Source organism: Salmo salar, chromosome ssa19 (genome assembly GCF_905237065.1).
Source record: "Salmo salar chromosome ssa19, Ssal_v3.1, whole genome shotgun sequence".
Lineage (NCBI taxonomy): Eukaryota > Metazoa > Chordata > Actinopteri > Salmoniformes > Salmonidae > Salmo > Salmo salar.
Window position 1 is genome coordinate 27,781,089 of NC_059460.1, and position 22,607 is coordinate 27,803,695.

The 22,607-nt window shown below is 46.0% G+C and overlaps 1 pseudogene; it reads left to right on the forward strand.

Moving 5' to 3' along the window:
- The first annotated feature begins 1,324 nt into the window (after nt 1-1,324).
- LOC106578646 (rab effector MyRIP-like) overlaps nt 1,325-22,607 on the forward strand; it is a 63,344-nt pseudogene continuing 42,061 nt past the window's right edge.

A 22,607-nucleotide genomic window follows, 5' to 3' on the forward strand; every position in this document is an offset into this window, starting at 1 on the left:
CAGTCACCGATGGTCAAGCCCCAGACCATGAAACTGCAACACAGCGACCACCACAGATACACAGAAAGCTGCATTAGTAATCAATACACATCCAGCCTACAGAAAGGTAATTGTGTAATTAACTAAGCATACCAGGAATAACCCGTGTGTATGGCCGTTCGTCCGCCTCATTAGTGTACAGCAGGACCACTGTTATTGAACCAAAGCCCTAGCCTCTATAATTGTGGTGTAATTGGATCACATACTCGTCATTAACACTATTTACCCAACGCCTGAGCGTGGCATTCAGTGTGTACGTGTGTTTGTTTTGCTAAAAGCTCCCCAGTGACCTTCGGCTGTATACCTGTTTAATATCGCACTGTTTAATCATCATCATCCTTATTACAATCGGGGTAGTCCTATAGCTTAATATACTGTGTCATTAGGGGTTGTAGAGGGAGCACGATACACAGGCGACAAGAGAGGGAACACTAATGAGCCCCCTATTTCTGCTAGTTAACAGGGAAAGGAGTTCATCTGATGGGACGCCAGTAGAGGGAATATAGTTGGGGAACAGGGTCGTATTCATTAGTGCACACCGCAGCAAACCGTTTTGCAAGAGCTTCTTGTTGGACATATTTAGGTAGTCCCTCTCCGTTTCGGTCCGTTTTCATCCGTCTGGTTTCTTGTGAATACGACCCAGGAGTCGGAGGTAGAGGGTCTCTTCAATCACCACAAGCTGAAAATCGACCTTTTTTCCGTCCTTGCTATTCGTGTTATTTTGTTACTACATTATAATACATTCAATAATGCTGGCATAATGACAAATACTATCTAGTGCTAAGTGCAAATTCTGGTATTGCGAGGCTTTTGTTGGTAGCTGCATTGCAACCAGTTTGAGAATAGCTCTAGTAAGGAACAATATGGAACAGGGAGGAAAGCAGCTACCAAGCCTGTAGATTTTTGTACATGAGCCCTGTTCCATTAAGAGTTACAACTTTCAGACACAGGAGGCACGCACACACACACTCACTAATGCACACACACACTCACTAATGCACACACACCAAACACACGTGTGTAGCCTGCCGTCATTCTCAGTATCCCGTTGCCTTTGAGACGAGGAGTGACAGTCTCTCCGATTGGAAATGTCAGGCGCCACCTTAACACTCTCCGTCTTCCCTTTATTATCCCCCTTTTAATTGTTCATTTGTTACGGAGTCCAATTATTCCGCCTCGGCTTCCTCTCTCCGCCGCCTCACTTTCCACCTCTCCGTTCGCTAACTCCCTCCCTCCCTCTCCCCCCCCTCCCACTCTCCCTCCTCCCTGTCTCTCTCTCCTTCGGGGCAGTGAGATGAAGCAGGAGCTGGCGGAGGAAGGCAGTAGATGCTCCATCCTCTCCAAGCAGCACCGCTTCAATGAGCACTGCTGTATCCGCTGCTGCTCTCCCTTCACCTTCCTGGTCAACCCCAAGCGCCCGTGTCTGGACTGCCAGTACAACATCTGCAAGACCTGCCGCACCTACAGCAAGCGGGAGAAAGCCTGGCTCTGTACCGTCTGCCAGAAGACCAGGTCAGTCTACTGTGGTCTGAATTCTGTCTATCTCACTGGAATGAATGGAGGGAGGGATGGATGGAGGGAGGGAGAGATGGGGACACCAAAGTGAGAGTGGGATGGGGAGATGAGGGGGAAAAACGGGAGGCGTGAGGGAGGTAGAGGGGTGGGAGCGAGAGAGAGGCAGATAGCTGGGTTGGAGAGCGGGATGGAGGGAGAGAGAAAGGGCAGGGAGGGAAGAGTGAATGAGGTGGATACTATACTGCTGTTGCTGTTACTACAGTCTGTCAACGCTGACCAGAGTTAGTTAGGAGAGAAAGAGAGGGAGGGAGAAGGGGAAGGAGCCGAGAAGGAGGGGGAGTGAACAGCGCGTCATGCTGGTGTCGGAGAGAGCTCTCGGGAACGAGGGAAAGGACGTGGGGGGTGTAGTAGGTTGTGAGGAAAGGAGAGTGTATGAAGTGAGAGAGGGAAGAAAGGTGTTTTTTGGATACTACAGCCAGGTGTTGTCAGTGTATGTCCATGTTGTATATGTCCGGAGGAGAGACTTCCTGTGTGTGTGTGCATGCTTCCCGTCAGAGCACAGACAAACTCCAACGCCAACATGAAGCTAGACTAACAAGGCTTCACCGTATTGAGCTGCATGGGAGGATGATGGGAGGATGATGAACTGTGCGGAGTACTACAGTATGTTGTGTTATACAGGCTATACTCTATACTGGGAGGATGATGAGCTGAGCTGAGTACTACAGTATGTTGTGTTATACAGGCTATACTCTATACTGGGAGGATGATGAACTGAGCTGAGTACTACAGTATGTTGTGTTATACAGGCTATACTCTATACTGGGAGGATGATGAATTGAGCTGAGTACTACGGTATGTTGTGTTATACAGGCTATACTCTATACTGGGAGGATGATGAACTGAGCTGAGTACTACAGTATGTTGTGTTATACAGGCTATACTCTATACTGGGAGGATGATGAACTGAGCTGAGTACTACAGTATGTTGTGTTATACAGGCTATACTCTATACTGGGAGGATGATGAACTGAGCTGAGTACTACAGTATGTTGTGTTATACAGGCTATACTCTATACTGGGAGGATGATGAATTGAGCTGAGTACTACAGTATGTTGTGTTATACAGGCTATACTCTATACTGGGAGGATGATGAACTGAGCTGAGTACTACAGTATGTTGTGTTATACAGGCTATACTCTATACTGGGAGGATGATGAACTGAGCTGAGTACTACAGGATGTTGTGTTATACAGGCTATACTCTATACTGGGAGGATGATGAATTGAGCTGAGTACTACAGTATGTTGTGTTATACAGGCTATACTCTATACTGGGAGGATGATGAACTGAGCTGAGTACTACAGTATGTTGTGTTATACAGGCTATACTCTATACTGGGAGGATGATGAACTGAGCTGAGTACTACAGGATGTTGTGTTATACAGGCTATACTCTATACTGGGAGGATGATGAATTGAGCTGAGTACTACAGTATGTTGTGTTATACAGGCTATACTCTATACTGGGAGCTTGATGAAAATCTGAACACTGCTTTTCATGGGTGTGTGAGCTGGGTGGGTGGAAAGCTGCTTGTCTGTGTCTTCAACTAAGTGTGTATAGACTTCGCATGATGTGTGTTTGTGTCATGTCATAAAGGGGATATCTAGTCAGTTGCAGAACTAAAAGCATTCAATGGAAATGTGTCTCCCGCATTTAACCCAACCCTTTTGAATCAGAGAGGGTGCAGGGGGCAGCCTTAATCGACGTCCGCTCCAGCATCACACTGTGTTGTGTGTGTGTGTGTGTGTGTGTGTGTGTGTGTGTGTGTGTGTGTGTGTGTGTGTGTGTGTGTGTGTGTGTGTGTGTGTGTGTGTGTGTGTGTGTGTGTGTGTGTGTGTGTGTGTGTGTGTGTGTGTGTGTGTGTGTGTCAGCCTTCTGGTTGGTTTTAGATACATGGATGGAAATGCCTGAAGGATGGCCCAGTCAGTCTTCTCTACCACCTGAGTCCCTGACATGGAAAACTAATGTGTTCCACATCGTACCATCTATGACAGTGACGTCACAGTGTGTGTGTGTGTGATGATGGAACATGCCAAGGCGTGGTATAGAATTAGACACATAGCCCCAAACTGGGTTTACGAGACAAAACTGTTGTTTTTTTATCCATCGGGATGGAGGTTGGTTGGTCTCTTTCTCTCTCTCTTGCTCTGTTTCTCTCTTCACCCCCCACTCTCTCTTTACCCCCTTGTCACTCCCTCCCTGTTTTCTCTCCCTCCCTCATCCCCCCTCTCTCTCCGCCCCCTCACTCCCTCCCTCCCGCCATCTTTAACTCCCTCCATCCCCATCTCTCTACACCCCCCCCTCTTCACCCCACTTGTCACTCCCTCCCTGTTTTCTCTCCCTCCCTCTTTCCGCCCCCTCACTCCCTCCCTCCCGCCATCTTTATCTCCCTCCATCCATCCCCCATCTCTCTACACCCCCCCTCCCTCTCTCCCTCCACCCCCATTTCTCCACCCCCCCTCTTCCCCTCTCTCCCTCTCAATCTCTCTCCCTCATCCCCATCTCTCTCCACCCCCCTCTACCCCTCTCTCTCTTCCTCCATCCCCCCTCTACCCCTCCCTCTCTCTTCCTCCATCCCCCATCTCTCCACCCCCCTCTACCCCTCCCTCCCTCCCTCTCTCTTCCTCCATCCCCCATCTCTCCACCCCCCTCTACCCCTCCCTCTCTCTTCCTCCATCCCCCATCTCTCCACCCCCCTCTACCCCTCCCTCCCTCCCTCTCTCTTCCTCCATCCCCCATCTCTCCACCCCCCTCTACCCCTCCCTCTCTCTTCCTCCATCCCCCATCTCTCCACCCCCTCTACCCCTCCCTCCCTCCCTCTCTCTTCCTCCATCCCCCATCTCTCCACCCCCCTCTACCCCTCCCTCTCTCTCCCTCCCTTCCCCATCTCTCCACCCCCCTCTATCCCTCCCTCTCTCTCCCTCCCTCCCCATCTCTCTCCATCGCCCCTCTCTCTCCCCCTCATCCCCCATCGCTCTCCACCTCCCTCTCTCTCCCCATCCATCCCCCATCTCTCTCCACCTCCCGTCTCTCTCCCTCCATCCCCATCTCTCTCCACCCCTCTCTCTCCCCCTCCATCCCCCATCTCTCTCCATCCCCCATCCCCCATCTCTCCACCCCCTCTACCCCTCCCTCCCTCCCTCTCTCTTCCTCCATCCCCCATCTCTCCACCCCCCTCTACCCCTCCCTCTCTCTCCCTCCCTTCCCCATCTCTCCACCCCCTCTATCCCTCCCTCTCTCTCCCTCCCTCCCCATCTCTCTCCATCGCCCCTCTCTCTCCCCCTCATCCCCCATCGCTCTCCACCTCCCTCTCTCTCCCCATCCATCCCCCATCTCTCTCCACCTCCCGTCTCTCTCCCTCCATCCCCATCTCTCTCCACCCCTCTCTCTCCCCCTCCATCCCCCATCTCTCTCCATCCCCCGTCTCTCTCCCTCCATCCCCCGTCTCTCTCCCTCCATCCCCCATCTCTCTCCACCCCTCTCTCTCCCCCTCCCTCTCTCTCTCCCCCTCATCCTTCCTCTCCCTGATACTACCCTAAGGCAAAGGGCTATAGCTCTCTCCAACTTGTTAATGTTAGTGAGATGAGTAGAGGCTTTGATGCGTCCAGCTCTTTAATACGCTCATTACCGTTCAGCCTGAGTCACTGATGTAAATGATACTAAATGCTATCATAATATCAACAACCATCATGATGGGATGTATATAAAGGCTCCACTTTTCATTACCGCATAAGACAAGATTCAAAAAGGCACTCGCACATCTGAGCAATCTTGTTACAGGTGCATGGCAACAGTTGAAACAGGATGAATGAAAAAAGGAAACCGCACACTGCTCTTGATAGTATCACTGATATTTAATAAGCTTACGTATCGGCCTAACGGCCTTCGTCAGAGCTTTTGTGAATTTTCAGAAAACAGCACCTCTATGTAGACCTAGCCCCACCCACATCCGTTCCACGTATGGAAAGGGGTTGGAGGCAAAGGAAAAATAAATAAGTGCTACCAAACATAACAATATGCATTTCACAAATATTACAAAAGTGTATAGACAAGACGTACCGAACACGTCCATAAAATCACAACGAGGACATAGCAAGTTTTCATTAATCATTGGGTACATCATACGAAAAAACAAAGTAATCTTAAATAGGAACATATTTTAAATTCACAACATAACATACATAGGCATTTCATCATTAAGTCCTTTAGGAAATAATGTCTGGAGGGTGAAAATCCAAAAACATTCTCTTTTGCTCAGAGTATTATTAATATCACCTCCCCTGTCTGATATCTTGACTTTCTCTATACCACAAAATCTAAAGGTAGAAATGTCATGTTTTAGGTCATTAAAATGTACTGCGACTGGATAATCCCTGTCGTTTCTCCTGATTTAACTTTTATGTTCACTAATACTCTGTTTGAGAGAGCTGGAGGTTTTACCGACATAGCAGAGCCCACATGGACATTTAATAATGTAAATAACATGGGTGGTGGTGCACGTGATGATATCGTTAATTTGAAACCGTTTTCCTGTGTGTGGGTGGCAGAAATATTCACACTTCATCATATTGTTGCACTGTGCGCATCCTCTACATTTATAGCTACCATTTGGTAGCGCGCGTAAAAGAGCCTGGCTGATTTTCTTTCGTGGCTGGCAGTTGGCATGAACCAATTTATCGCGCAAATTGCGACCTCTCCTATACACAATGAGTGGTGGATTCTTGAATTCAGCCGGCAAAGCTGGGTCCGATGATAAAATATGCCAATGTTTCTTAACCACACCTCCCACTTTTCGCGAATTCAAAGTATATGTGGTTGTGAACATAACGGAGTGTTCTTTTGCTTTAGCTGGTCTTTTTTGTAACAATTCATCTCGTGTTTTTCCCAATGCCAAATGAAGAGCTTCATCCACACATTGTGGCGAATAGCCTCTTCTTAGAAACCTAGTGCGCATCTCCGCTGCTTTTTCTAGATAATCATCATTGGAATAGCATATACGGCGCAGTCTGAAAAACTGGCTTCTAGGAAGTCCTCTTTTTAATGGCTCAGGATGGAAGCTGTCCCCCTGTAATAGAGTATTTCTGTCTGTTTCTTTTCTATACAGAGTTGTAAACAGGGTTCCATTTGATTTCTCAATCCACATTACGAGGTAATGAACGCGTTGAGTGTCACTTTCAATAGTAAATTACCGCATAAGACTGCCTCCATCCCAAATGGCACCCCATTCCCTGTATAGTGCACTCCTTTTGACCAGGGCCCATAGGCATGTTCTTAAACCGTGTGTCCGTACTAAACACGCACGGGAATCACAACATCGATTCGATTACGGTCAATCCAATTGCTTGTGTAGCTTAAGCGATTTTTGCCGCCGTGCAATTTAGAAGATCAAAGCCGCACCGTGCTTTCTTTCTTCGCTCATAGTACTTACTGTTGGTCTAGCGCGGGTGTGAACATTTGGGATGTGGATATTTCTCACACACTCTTGACAGCAGTCGATGCAGCTATCGTTCGGTATCTCTCCTTTCCGTTATCTTCAACAAGGACCGAGCGTCCATGGTTCCCCACTGTCTGGTGAATTATCACACTGATATACTAGCCAACTGTAACAAACTACTACCATAAAAAGCCACTACTATTTCATCACCTTGCCTGATGTCAGGCCATCAGATCTGGTTGGCTAGTGACTGCCGCTGTGGGCTGCTTATCTTTCTCCTCCCCATTAGAGGGGTACTGTAGTGTATTTGCTGGAGGTGTTGGACAGACTGTATGTGTGAAACAGCCTGTCCGTGTGGCTGGCTGTCTTCTGGACTGCACGTCAGGCTGCTCCCACAGCCTCACAGAAAGAGGAAGGGTGTATGAAATGAGCTCTGCCAACTGTTTCAGGGCTTCAAAATGTTAGGACTTTTTAATATGTAAACCCACATTGGAGTATTTACACAGTAGCTATTTCTCTCCTGATTACATCAATTCGTAATATGGTTTGAGTTATAGAAACGTACTCGTTGATTTACACCAAATGATGATTTTTCATCGCTTCAAAAGCATTTTCTGTACACAGTTTATGCTCGTCCTACAGGTATGTGCATCAGAATAATACCCAGACTTCATTTTGGCTGCAATTGTCTTCACCAGGGTCGTATTCCTTAGTGCACACCGTAGCAAAACGTTTTTCAACAGAAAACCGAAACAAGTGTTTCTTATTGGACAAGTTCAGATAGTTCTTCCATGTTTCAGTCCGTTTTCTTAGGGCTCCCGAGTAGCGCAGCGGTCTAAGGCACTGCACCTCAGTGCTCGAGGCGTCACTACAGACACCCTGGTTCGAATCCAGGCTGTGTCACAACCGGCCGTGATTGGGAGTCCCATAGGGCGGCGCACAATTTGGCCGAGCGTCGTCCAGGTTTGGCCGGTGTAGGCCGTCATTGTAAATAAGAATTTGTTCTTAACTGACTTGCCTAGTTAAATAAAGGTGACGTATGAATACGACCCAGGTAGAGATGTACTGGAGCTAAGACATAGATGGTGTCAGGCAGGTAACTGGGCTTGGCCATGTGGAAAGGTAATCAGATTGATGCTAGCTTCTTGTCCTGTGGGTCTTCACTGTAGTGACAGGCCCGTCACACTATCTGCCTGTAAGTCCCTGAACTCACACACACTAGTATATGCACACGTACTCACACACTCACATATGCCCTTACCAGTGAGCAGGTGCATTGAGCGTCCCAAGCGTGACCGTGTGGTTATACGGTTATATTAACCGTGTGGTCCATCCCTCAGTTCCCTCACACACACACACACACACAGACACGGTGGTTGACTGGCCAGAGAACTTTCTGTCTTTCTAATGAGAAATAGACACACGTCCTCACTGTCTGGGAAGCCTTTTCCTCCCTAGAGTCACAGACACATAGACTTTTACTACCTCTCTTAGGGAAAATGGCAGAGAGAGAGAGAGAGAGAGAGAGAGAGAGAGATGTAGAAAGAGAGAGAAAGGCTGGTGTCATGACAGCGAGTGATGCAAAGCCACAAACTGCCTCCCCGTTCTCCAGCGGAGCAGACACTCTGGCGAATTAATATGAAATCCTCTTTGTGTATTTTTTCCCTCTGAAGTTGCCGCGTGCTGCTCTCCCCACATCCATCTGTGAGAGGAAGTCACCGTTCTCTCCACATTTGCATTTCAACCGCGTTCCCCGCTCTCAATCGGACTGGATGGACCCACTCTGCGTCACTCTATAGAGTAGACTGCACTGAATGGAGAGTGTGGGTTTAGGGGGGTGGGTTGTGTGTGTACAAAGACATGACGTTTCTGAGTATTGTCATTAGGATATGGATTGTGTAATGTCATCCTAAAGCAGCCATGCAGATGTATGTGCGTGGAAGAGCTGGTGCATTATGGGATCTACCGTAGCATGCAGACATGCACACGCATCTTTGTGATGAGCGAAAGAGCAGCCGATGTGATTTGGTTTAATCTAATGGAGAACATCCTCGGAGACTAACGGAAGTTGACAGACCGACTGCTTCCGAAGTTGCGCCCTCTTCCCTTTGTGTAGTGCACCGCTTGTCAAAAGTAGTGCACTAAATGGAGAATGGGGTGTCATTTGGGAGACAAGCAGGCAGTCTAGCTAGTTGAGAGCAGACTCTCTCCGCTCAAATGTAATCATGTCCTTCTCCGCAGCCCCAGCATCATCCCCAGTACCCATCTTAAAGGCCACCTTTTTCTCGTGTAGCTGTGTTAAATGCTGTCTGGGTGGAGGTGGGGGGAGTAGATAACAGACTGTTCATCTCCTGGGTGTGTGTGTGTGTGTGTGTGTGTGTGTGTGTGTGTGTGTGTGTGTGTGTGTGCATGTTTTGTGTGGGTGTGTGTGCATGTTTTGTGTGGGTGTATTCAAGTGTGTATGTTGCACTGACCTGAGCAGTTGCAGTCTTTCTATCTATTGAGATGGAAGCAGAGTGGGGGGGTTAAGGAGATGTGGCATTGTGCTGTGAGCTGGGGGTAGGTTCAGAGACTCACTCTATTTCCTTTCCCAGGAAGCTTTTAGTCAATTGAAACGGTTCTGGCCAATTGCGGAGTGGAGCTGAGCACTATACCTGCAGCCTCAGTCCACTTGAGTTAGAGCAGTAATTATCTCCTCCTCTCTCTCTCTGTCTCTCTCTGTCTCTCTCTCCCTTTCCTGTTCCTCATCTCTCTCTTTCTCGCTCGCTCTCTAGTTCCTCAGCTTTCTCTTGCTCGAGCTCTTTCCTCATCTCTCGCTATCTCCCTCTTTCCTCATCTCTTTCTCTCGCTGTCGTCCTCCCTCTTTATCACTGTCTCTCCCTCGCTCCTCTCCTTTACAGACTCTCCCTGTCTGACATGGTAGCCATTGACCAGAGAAGACGGTGGAATTGTCAGTGCTCGTTTAAGATACAGTTAACAGCCCGTCTTTCAGAAATTGAAACAGCCTAATTCACAGACCTGGTTCATTTTTACCAATTGAATTCGTGCAGGAGCTTCCTCAAAACTAATTACAGCTGAACGCTCTAGCCTAGAGGCAATCTTCCTGTGTGTGTGTGTGTGTGTGTGTGTGTGTGTGTGTGTGTGTGTGTGTGTGTGTGTGTGTGTGTGTGTGTGTGTGTGAGTCAGGTGCGTACGTATACGTGCTCTCTGTCCTCCCTGCAGTTCTTGTGACTGTTGCTCTGTTGGCCCCATGTGTTCTATCAGAGTCTCTCTGTAGGGGCTCAGGTGTGTGTCTGGAGCAGGTGATAACCCGCTGCTGTTACTACTGCCAGCCAAACAGGCATCCATCCGCAATGGCAGGTGCCAAGCCAGTGTGTGTGTGTCTGTGTGTTTTTTTGGTTTGCAGTGTGTCCGTGCTGTGTGTGGTTGTGTCACCTTGCAGAGATGCCTGACTCATTGTTGTGGGATAATATAGTGGTGCCATGGTTTCTCTGTCAGTCTGCAGGACCTCCCTGGTGTCTGTGTGTGTGCGACAGAGTGAAACCCAGAGAGTCAAGCCTCTGCCACTCACAGCTGTGGCCCCAACTCCATTGTGGCTCCTGTTGTGCCTCCGGTTTCACCAATTCAGCATTGTGAGTCAGGAAACTGAGTCTGTCAACATCGCGTCTGCACTTGTGCTGTGTGCTCTGACGCCCGTTGTGTGTCCTCAGGTGACTTCAGTTGTATTAGTTCTGCACAGTGAATTAGGAAACTGGCTGCCATACTGGAGCTCTCCACGTGAAAGGGCACTTTCAGATGGTTCAGTCTGTGCTGTGGCTGGGCCTCCCTGTTCACACACAGGCGATTGGGAATCTCATGATTCTTAAATCAGTTTATGGGATACCAGGACGACTGCTAAGCCCTTGTTGTTTTATGGGATAATGGGAAATGATTTTAACTTGTTTTGCCTCGCAGTAAAACAAGTACAATTTCTACACTCTCAAAAGCAATTGTGTAGAGTGTTCCCGAGGTTGTGGATTCTGCTTGTCACAAGTCCTTAGTGGGAGAGCTATGGAAACACAATTTTACCAGAATAACACTAGTGCTTACACCCCAAAAAAGACTGGAAGGGGACCCAGTCCTTCTGGAAAAACTGCATAAATATGCTCCCAGCCCACGTATAGTATTGGCTATCCAGTTTGCTTTATATGTGATCTGTACCAGAGTTGGCATCAGAGTCTTTTGGTGTCTCTCCAACCCCAGAGTGCTGTATCTCATATCCTGCTGCCGTGCTGATCGGCCCGCTGAAGTCTGTCTCCAGGTGATTCAACAGAGCTGTGACTGGCAGATCAATGGCTCGGCTCTCCACCTCTTCTACTGCTCTTCTTGTTTTTACACTGGGAGGTCTTTGATACGACTTGTGCAATTACTCCTCTCTCTCATGTAGTCTCATCGCTCTCTCTCTCTTTCATTTGTGTCCTTGCTTTCTCTCTCTCTCTTTATCCCTCTCTCTCATATACCTCTCTGATAAATAGCAAGCAGGGAGGGAATCCTGAGGTGCTGCTGGGTTAGAAATATCTTTCTCACTCTCGCTTGTTTTTTGTCACTCCCTTGTTTTCTTCCTCCCTCCCTCCCTCCCTGCCTCCCTCCCTCCCTGCCTCCCTCCCTGGCTCGTGCACCAGTCTTCCCGAGGGCAAGGCGGTTCCATCTGATCCTGTGCCACAGCGTGCTCTCCAGCGCACAACCCAAAATGAGATATTGACACCTCGGCATTCATATTCACCACGCATTCCCTCCCTTCTGCCCCCGAGAGACCCCTTTGAAGAAGGAGAGAGCCAGGGAGAGTAGAGAGAGAGAGCTGGAGGGAGAGAGGGGGTAGGGAGAGAGAGGTAAAGATAAGGAAGGAGAGAGTGGGTTGGAGAGGAGAGGGAGTGAGGGAGACAGAGGAGGGTAAGGCAGGAGTTGATCCTGTTCCAATGCAAACATTTGCATAATTGCATAAATCCCTTCCCTCGTCACCACAATGCAGCAGTTATATTAGAATAGGATAATTCGTATTCACTCTCCCTGCTGCACTTGGGCATGCCTATAGGTCCTTACAGTGGGGGGAAAAAGTATTTGATCCCCTGCTGATTTTGTACGTTTGCCCACTGACAAAGAAAGGATCAGTCTATAATTTTAATGGTAGGTTTATTTGAACCGTGAGAGACAGAATAACAACGAAAATATCTAGAAAAACGCATGTCAAAAATGTTATAAATTGATTTGCATTTTAATGAGGGAAATAAGTATTTGACCCCCTCTCAATCAGAAAGATTTCTGGCTCCCAGGTGTCTTTTATACAGGTAACGAGCTGAGATTAGGAGCACACTCTTAAAGGGAGTGCTCCTAACCGCAGCTTGTTACCTGTAAAACAGACACCTGTCCACAGAAGCAATCAATCAATCAATCAGATTCCAAACTCTCCACCATGGCCAAGACCAAAGAGCTCTCCAAGGATGTCAGGGACAAGATTGTAGACCTACACAAGGCTGGAATGGGCTACAAGACCATCGCCAAGCAGCATGGTGAGAAGGTGACAACATTTGATGCAATTTTTCACAAATGGAAGAAATACAATAGAACTGTCAATATCCCTCGACCTGGGGCTCCATGCAAGATCTCACCTCGTGGAGTTGCAATGATCATGAGAACGGTGAGGAATCAGCCCAGAACTACACGGGAGGATCTTGTCAATGATCTCAAAGCAGCTGGGACCATAGTCACCAAGAAAACAATTGGTAACACACTACGCCGTGAAGGACTGAAATCCTGCAGCGCCCGCAAGGTCCCCCTGCTCAAGAATACATATACATGCCCATCTGAAGTTTGCCAATGAACATCTGAATGACTCCGAGGACAACTGGTGAAAGTGTTGTGGTCAGATGAGACCAAAATGGAGCTCTTTGACATCAACTCAACTCGCTGTGTTTGGAGAAGTAGGAATGCTGCCTATGACCCCAAGAACACCATCTCCACCGTCAAACATGGAGGTGGAAACATTACGCTTTGGGGGTGTTTTTCTGCTAAGGGGACAGGACAACTTCACCGCATCAAAGGGACAATGGACGGGGCCATGTACCGTCAAATCTTGGGTGAAAACCTCCTTCCCTCAGCCAGGGCATTGAAAATGGGTCGTGGATGGGTATTCCAGCATGACAATGACCCAAAACACACGGCCAAAGCAACAAAGGAGTGGCTCAAGAAGAAGCACATTAAGGTCCTGGAGTGGCTTAGCCAGTCTCCAGACCTTAATCCCATAGAAAATCTGTGGAGGGAGCTGAAAGTTCGAGTTGCCAAACATCAGCCTCAAAACCTTAAACTTGGAGAAGATCTGCAAAGAGGAGTGGGACAAAATCCCTCCTGAGATGTGTGCAAACCTGGTGGCCAACTACAAGAAACGTCTGACCTCTGTGTTTGTCACCAAGTACTAAGTCATGTTTTGCAGAGGGGGTCAAATACTTATTTCCCTCATTAAAATGCAAATCATTTTATAACATTTTTGAGATGTGTTTTTCAGGATTCTTTTGTTGTTATTCTGTCTCTCACTGTTCAAATAAACCTACTATTAAAATTATAGACTGATCATTTCTTTGTAAGTGGGCAAACGTACAAAATCAGCAGGGGATCAAATACTTTTTTCCCCCACTGTATCAATAAAACGTCACAATAGGGTGCAGAGAGTTCGATTTGCCTGTTCCGGGGGTAAGGAGACCAAATAGTTAGACAATTTATTTAACAAGGACAAACTGCGTGCCGTTGGTTGTAATGTCATCAACTCTTGAAGAGCTTAGTCAGAACTACACATGACCGATTATTCCATGCAAAACAATTGCGCACATTTAGCCTGTCATCACAGCAAGTACCTGCATGGTTTTCATGATCAGTAGGCTAAACATCAATTGATCATGTAATGTTCAGATACGTAGGGCAGTCTCACGATATCGCTCAATAGCAGTCACCATTAATTGGTCATTTGAGTGATATAAAATAAGTCAACTATACTGTACTTGACAAGTATGGGTGGTTTAGGTTCATTTTCCATCTTTTGTGCCCAATGCCTGTCAAGCAGCAGAAGGTCACATTTGCCGTGGTACTGTTAGCTGATAATGTTTACCTTGCAAACTACTGGTAGAAATGTTGTACAGTTGGCCAAACGTATAGCGGTAAAGTAGACCTAATGTAGGCCTACGTAGCGAAGTTAGCTAACATTATCCCCTTTTCAACATCATGTTTAGTGTTGAATCACGATTGCTGCTGTCGGGGTTGAACTGACTATTTGTATGCATAACTTATATAATATACTGGGGAAGCTATGCTACAATGTTACGTATATAAAATACGGGTAAATCAACTGTTGAAGACAAGAAGAACTACAACCGGCAACAGGAAGTGCAAGTTTAAACCACGCTCCTCCTCCCTCTGACAGGCCAGCATTGAGCGGGAACTATCTCTGTCAGAGTATAAAAGAGAGAACAATAGAATGTGACGCCCTCTTCTCTGTTTGCCCTGTGAGGTGTCACAGAGAGACCGTATACGAACGACATATTTACCATACACGTGTTTGCATTAATTAAAGTACAGCTAAATCAGAAGTTACTATGTGCTGACTATTTTGTTCTGATACCAGAAACGAACAGGAAGCAACTTTAACACTGCTGAGAAACACGATAGGCTACATTGATTGATGCGCCACGTCAAATTGACTAGCTAGCTAATAACAGATCACGTCAATATAGCTAGTTAACAAGCTAACTTTGAGGGGATAAACAAGATGGCTATATCCAAATATTGTTTGATTTGCTTTCCATCTATAGTGGTGATGACCGTAGAACGACTGGCAACTGTACCAGGACGAGGACTTGCCGATGTCAAGCTCTTCCCAAAAGCCTAATCTCTAATGAAGCAAGCTAAATGATGATGTTTGCTTAGCTAGCTAGCTAGCTAGCCACATGCTAAATGGATAAGGTAACTTCACGTATCTGGAATTGCATGATCAATTGATGTTTACTGGTCATGAAAAGCATGCAGGTACTTGCTGTATAACTCTGATGATGATAGAGCTAAATGTGCGCAATTGTTTTGTATGGAATAATTAGACATTTGTAGCTCTGACTATGCTCAATCGGATGATATTAAAACCAAATCATTATAACATTTATATAACAATCCTGAGAAACAAGACATAGTTGTCAATGATTTTAGCGGAGCTGGCGCTCTCCTTGCCCCCCAGGAGCCAAATCAAACGTATTGTGATGTCTTATTGAAAATGACCTAAAGCGTAGAGAGAGAGAGACCTTGTGGCCGTTCTTGTCATTTTTCAGTTGACTGAATTGGGCTAAATACCTAGAAACTCTAGTTCTGTGGCTAACAGTGGGTTTCCACACTCGAGATGCACCTCTATCTCACACACATACGGTGTATTAGGACTCAGACGCACACGCATGGAGCGGGTCAGAGAAATGCAGCATACACACTCATGGATTTTTTTTTTTTTCTTCTTGGAAAGTGAGGCATTGTGCATGCATAGCAATTAGCTCTATATGCTAATGCTGATATCCCACTGTCCCAGGTGTGTGTGAGTTCTGAGACCCTTTAATTGCTGTTTATTCTAATCTCCCTCTTCCTTCTTTCACTCATCTCTCTCCCTCTTCTCTCTCTCAATTAGTATTGAACATTCCTGAAGTTGGAGGGAATCACCATGGGTGCCTATTGCACATGCTCAGATGGTCACAAATAGCGATCAGTGCAATTTATACCAGAACAGAATCTTACAGCTCTTCCCCCTATGACCACTGTTACTCAATTTTACCACGTTTACATGAATGATGCAGAAGTGTCTATTCATCTGCCCTTTTGGATTGTAACTTTGGTGATAGAATCCCCACATTTCACACACAGCTAGAACAAGGTTTTAAAAAGATGTGTAGATACAGGGCCGTCACAGGATTCACACATTAACCCCATAGGAGCCTTTTTCCAATATGGCCACCAAACATCTCAATGGGTTCTTATTGGATCAATTTTGCATGAACATACCTGTATGAAATAATATTATAAACTGGGTGGTTCAAGCCCTGGACGGTGATTGGCTGACAGCTGTGGTATATGTTATTCTGTCTCTCACTGTTCAGATAAACCTACCATTAAAATTATAGACTGATCATTTCTTTGTCAGTGGGAAAACGTACAAAATCAGCAGGGGATCAAATACTTTTTTCCCTCACTGTAATTTTAATATAATCCATCCAAGGTATAAGCTGATTAAACGGCATGATCATTACACAGGTGCACCTTGTGCTGTGGACAATAAAAGGCCACTCTAAAATGTGCAGTTTTGTCACACAACACAATGCCACAGATGTCTCAAGTTTTGAGGGAGCGTGCAATTGGTGTACTGACTACAGGAATGTCCACCAGAGCTGTTGCCAGATAATTAAATGTGCATTTCTCTACCATAAGCCGCCTCCAACATTGTTTTAGAGAATTTGGCAGTACGTCCAGCCGGTCTCAAAACCGTAGACCACGTGTAACCACTCCAGTACAGGACCTCCACATTAGGCGTCTTCACCTGCGGGATTGTCTGAGACCAGCCACCCGGACAGATGATGAAACTGAGGAGTATTTCTGTCTGTAATAAACCCCTTTTGTGGGGAAAAACATATTCTTATTGGCTGGGCCTGGCTCCCCAGTGAGAACTGTGGGGTAGATCTATTATTGTAGAATAATAGTGAAGACATCAAAACTATGAAATAACACCTATGGAATCATGTAGTAACCAAAAAAGTGTTAAACAAATCAAAAAATATTTTTGATTCTTCAAAGTAGGCACCCTTTGCCTTGATGACAGCTTTGCACACACTTGGTATTCTCTCAACCAGCTTTACCTGGAATGCTTTTCCAACAGTATTGAAGGTTCCCACATATGCTGAGCACTTGTTGGCTGCTTTTCCTTCACTCTGCGGTCCAACTCATCCCAAACCATCTCATTTGGGTTGAGGTCGGGTGATTGTGGAGGCCAGGTAATCTGATGCAGTACTCCATCACTCTCCTTCTTGGTCAAATAGCCCTTACACCGCCTGGAGGTGTGTTGGGTCATTGTCCTGTTGAAAAACAAATGATAGTCCCACTAAGCGCAAACCAGATGGGATGGCATATCACTACAGAATGCTGTGGTAGCCATGCTGGTTAAGTGTGCCTTGAATTCTAAATAAATCACTAACAATGTCACCAGAAATGCATCCCCACACCATCGTACCTCCTCCTCCATGCTTTACGGTGGGAACCACACATGCGGAAAGCATCCGTTCGCCTACTCTGCGTCTCACAAAGACACGGCGGTTGGAACCAAAAATCTCAAATTTGGACTCATCAGGTCAAAGGACAGATTTCCACCAGTCTAATGTCCATTGCTCGTGTGTCTTGGCCCAAGCACATCTCTTCTTCTTATTGGTGTCCCTTAGTAGTGGTTTCTTTGCAGCAATTCGACCATGAAGACCTGACTCGTACAGTCTCCTCTGAACAGTTAATGTTGAGATGTATCTGTTACTTGAACTCTGTGAAGCATTTATTTGGGCAGCAATTTCTGAGGCTGGTAGTTCTAATGAACTTGTCCTCTGCAGCAGAGGTAACTCTGGGTCTTCCTTTCCTGTGTGTCCTCATGAGAGCCAGTTTCATTATAGCGCTTGATGGTTTTTGCGACTGTACTTGAAGACACTTTCAAAGTTCTTGAAATGTTCCGCATTGACTGACCTTCATGTCTTAAAGTAGTGATGGACTGTCGTTTCTCTTTGCTTATTTGAGTTGTTCTTGACATAATATGGATTTGGTCTTTTACAAAATAGAGTTATCTTCTGTATACCACCCCTACCTTGACACAACAAAATGCATTCCAGGTGACTACCTCATGAAGATGGTTGAGGGAATGCCAAGAGTGTGCAAAGCTGTCATCAAGACGAAGGGTGGCTACTTTGAAGAATCTCAAATATAAAATACATTTTGATTTGTTTAACACTTTTTTTGGTTACTACATGATTCCATATGTGTTATTTCATAGTTTTGATGTCTTCACTATTATTCAACAATGTAGACAATAGTAAAAATAAAACCCCTGGAATGAGTAGGTGTGTCCAAACTTTTGACTGGTACTGTATTTCTGGCACACCTGGCTAATTTGGATGTGAGTTCTCCATCACCACAACCATTTTAAGGTATTATTGGATATACTATGATATTTCTTACAGGTATGGTCATGCGAAATTGATGAAATAAGATTGTATTGAGTTTTTTGGCAGCCATATTGGAAAAAGGCTTCTGTGTGGTTTATGTGGGAATCCTGTAATGGTCCTGTGTCTACAAATCTTTTTAAAACCCTGTTCTAGATGTGTGTGTGAAATTTAGTGCCTCTATTTCCAAAGATGCAATCCCAAAACATAGCTGCCTCATTACATGGACTTCAATGGCTAAGCTTCCAACGTTCTAATGTCAATGGCTAAGCTTCCAACGTTCTAATGTCAATGGCTAATGTCAATGGCTAAGCTTCCAACGTTCTAATGTCAATGGCTAAGCTTCCAACGTTCTAATGTCAATGGCACAATTTTGCACAAAGTTGTATAAATTCTATATAATTTGAAAGGTACAGTAATTTCAGGACCTTTTCAGAACCACATGTCAAACAAAGCTTAAAATGTATCAGGGTTTCATTTTTAAAGTAATTTATACAGATAATTCTGAAATGTACCATAGAGGTCAAAGTTATGTTGACTTGAGCATTCTTGAAAATGAGTCTGACTATTATCTAAGCTTTCCAGTGATATATGTTTTAAAGAGTATACGTGAGCAGTAACTGACATTGTTTGTCATAGGGTAAAATCCCTATGGAAGAATTGTGTGGATGGAGGGATGAAAGTGTGGTAACACAGAGACTCTAGGCATATTTGACTGCTGCTGCGTTCTTGGCCAGGTCTCCCTTGCAAAAAAAGACTCTGTGTCTCAATGGGCTTTTCCTGGTTAAATAAAGTTTTTAAATAAAAAAGTCCATGAGACATCGTCACCCCAATTGAGCCCGACGGCCCAAATTTGGGGGTCTGGCTCATGGACTAACACACACACAAGCTATTTTCCATATATCTCAGTTTACCACAATCCTCCTCCCAAACATCCTTGTTTTGTTAATCTGTCACGGTTTATAACGGGATTAAACTACATGTTTACCGTTTGCCTCTTGGAATGCAACCGTACGAAATGGAGTGGAATGCAATTGTCAGGTTTGCAAATGGCCGCCTAGTGCCTGCATAACTTCATTCTGAGTTGTCCTTGTCCTGCTCTCAAACAGATCTGGTGTTGCCCAGCCAATCTTCCTATCCTATTATAGAAATAATTTGAGTGGGCGATTTTCTCGGTTTGTGTGCATGGATGCTGTCCCTCCATCTGTCTCTCCTGTTGCCCTCTCTGAGATGGGACAGAATGCACAGACAGCCAGCCACAGGGACTCTAGTGAGGGAGAGAGCGGGAGAGAAAGGCAGAGAGAGAGCGAGCTCATCCTTTGTCGTCAGTGACGAGAGGGAGCGTTCGAAACATCTACATCTACATAAACGTACATGCATGGGGTGTCTTTTGAGACGTGAATTCTCTCTCAGAAGGCCTGTGTTTACAGAGACAAGGGGAGAATGCATGTGTAATCTCAACCGGGATTTCCTAATGGTGATTCAACCATATATGGAACACTGCTCCATTTGGAGAGAGAAAGAGAGCGAGAGAGAGAAATATGCATGGTATCTACAGCTTGTCTGGTGCAGTCATTGATCCATCCTCGTCTGTCTCTCCCAGTCTGTTTATTGACTGAGCTGAGTGAGTAGTGAATGAACCAGGCTTGGCTATGGACTGGCAGATAGGCTTGCATCCAAAATGACACCCTATTCCCTACATGGTACACTATGGCCTCTGGTCAAATGTGGTGCACTATATTGGGATTAGGGTGTCATTTGGGATGCAGACAGAGATGTGTCTCTGAGCATACAGGCCATGCCAGAACAGACTCAGCCCCTGTGGGCATAGATGCGCAATCATACACACCCACACACACACACACACACTAGCGGCCATTCGCTGCTTGTCAGGACAGCTCAGGACATGGGCCAAGCAGACTGATGAGTTAGGTCTCTGTGACTGACTGCTGTCTTATGGACGAGTTGGAGCCAGACAGGAAATAGAATGAGTCCACTCTATATCTCTATCTGACACAGGCTGCATCCCAAATGACTCCCTATTCCCTGTTTAGTGCACTACTTTTGTCCATGGCCCATAGGGAATAAGGTGACATTTGGCACATACACACAGATAACATTGGGGCTGGAATTCACTGTCCATGTTGTATCAATTATTATAAACTGGGTGGTTCGAGCCCTGAATGCTGATTGACTGAAAGCCGTGGTATATCAGACAGTATACCACGGGTATGACAAAACATTTTATTTTTACTGCTCTAATTGTGTTGGTAACCAGTTTATAATAGGAATAAGGCACCTCAGGGTTTTGTGATATGTGGCCAATATACCACGGCTAAGGGCTGTGTCCTGGCACGCCGTGTTGCATCGTGCATAAGACCAGCCATTAGCTGTGGTATATTGGCCATATACCACACCCTCTCTGGCCTTACTGCTTAAATATACTTTATTTTTTGCTTATTCATATACCGCAGCTATATAATATAGAACTCCAGAGACCTCCGTTTTGTGGTCAGTTGCCAGTGCCTTTTTATTGCAATTCTATTTCCCAAAGAATATGGAGTTAATATGCACCCAGATCTGTTCCACTGCCAAGGGAGATAGTTTGGGATCATGCAGAGGGAGGAGGAGAGAGTTACCGAGAGAGAGGGAGGGAGGGAGGGAGGGAGGGAGGGAGGGAGAGACAGGGAGTGAGAGAGTGGAAAGAGAGGCAGGGAATGACAGAGAGGGAGAAATTGTCCCCGTAGTGTTTTTGGCTTGTGGCTTGCATTGTGTGTATAACTTGAAGGAAAGTGAACCCTAGGGACTCGGGAGGCTACAGTAGGTGCTTGTTTGGGAGAAGCAGCCATTTGTTGGTTTCTTAATTGGCAGGGCTGCAGTGACATGCCTGAGTTTATGGGCCTATTTTTGGAAATGCCTCCTCATGTAAAATGCACTCAAATGACTGGAGAATGTGGGCTTAGGGTGACAAGCGTCGAGGAATTATTCTGATGGGAAAAAGACACACACACACACACACACACACACACACACACACACACACACACACACACACACACATATATTACATCTCTATTCATTCCTATTATAGATATGCTTTTATGAGTAATCCATACACACACACACATACACACACACACACTGGAGTCTTTCTCTGTGAGCTAGTCCATTGAGGGAGTATTAAAGTGTTCTAAGCCTGGACCAGAGAAAACACACTCGTCTCTGCAGGGCAAGGCTTTTCACTGTGTGTTGGTGGAGCAGCTCAATACTACTGAAGCTGGAAAAAGCTGCTTTGTTAAGAGGGAGCCGAGAGCTGCGAGAGAGGATTGTTTAAAGCACAGCTGAGTGCTTTTCTCTCTGTGTGTGTGTGTGTGTGTGTGTGTGTGTGTGTGTGTGTGTGTGTGTGTGTGTGTGTGTGTGTGTGTACATGAGCCACAGTACAATAGCTTACGATTTACACTGTTATATATCCCGCACTGACCATGTAACATGAACACAATGATAGTCATTTTTGTTGAGAAATTACATAGATACACGAACACACTGTCAGTGTATGGAACATATGAAACATCTGGAAATAAAGTATTTTCCCGTTTGATACGTTGCAGTATGCAGACATGTTACAACCCTGATGGTGGTGGGTTTGATTTTCTGACTTTCTCTTCTCCTGGCCTGTCTTATCCATCTGTTTCTACATTGTCTAAATAAATCTTGAGAGAAACCGTATAGGATTCTAAAATCAGTGGGGTGGTTTCTAACTGGGACAGATAGCGTCCCTGACACCCCACAGCTGTTTTGAAGGACATTTCCACCCTGCGACACTGGAAGCCACACAGGAAGTTTACTGACAGCTACCCATCATGCCCTTGGGCTTCAGGAGGCAGCGCTCCACTTCCTACATCTCAGTTTGATTTGACCACCCCTGCTCTCTCCCACTCTATCGCTGCCCAGTTTTAGGGTCATCTAAACGGTAATGTGACGCTGCCAAGTGATCTGGCCAGATCTCAGAGTTTGAAGGAGTTTAGCCTTGGATGCTCTGATAGTGGATGATTCATCTGATTCATTTCTGGGGCTGCCTCACATCCAGGATGAGCACGATCCCCTAGATGTTCCCTTTCTGGTAAGAAACCACTTTTGGCCCGACAGGCCGACCAGCTGGCTGGCTTGTCAGGCAAAGGCTTGCCTTCAAAGGGAGAATATAAATGGTTTGTTACCAACGGAGTGAGCGAGGGCAGAGGAAGATCACTTGAAGGAACTTTAGCCCTGAGGTGAAAGATGGCTAGCTTCTGCGGCCACTCTCTCTCTCTCTTTC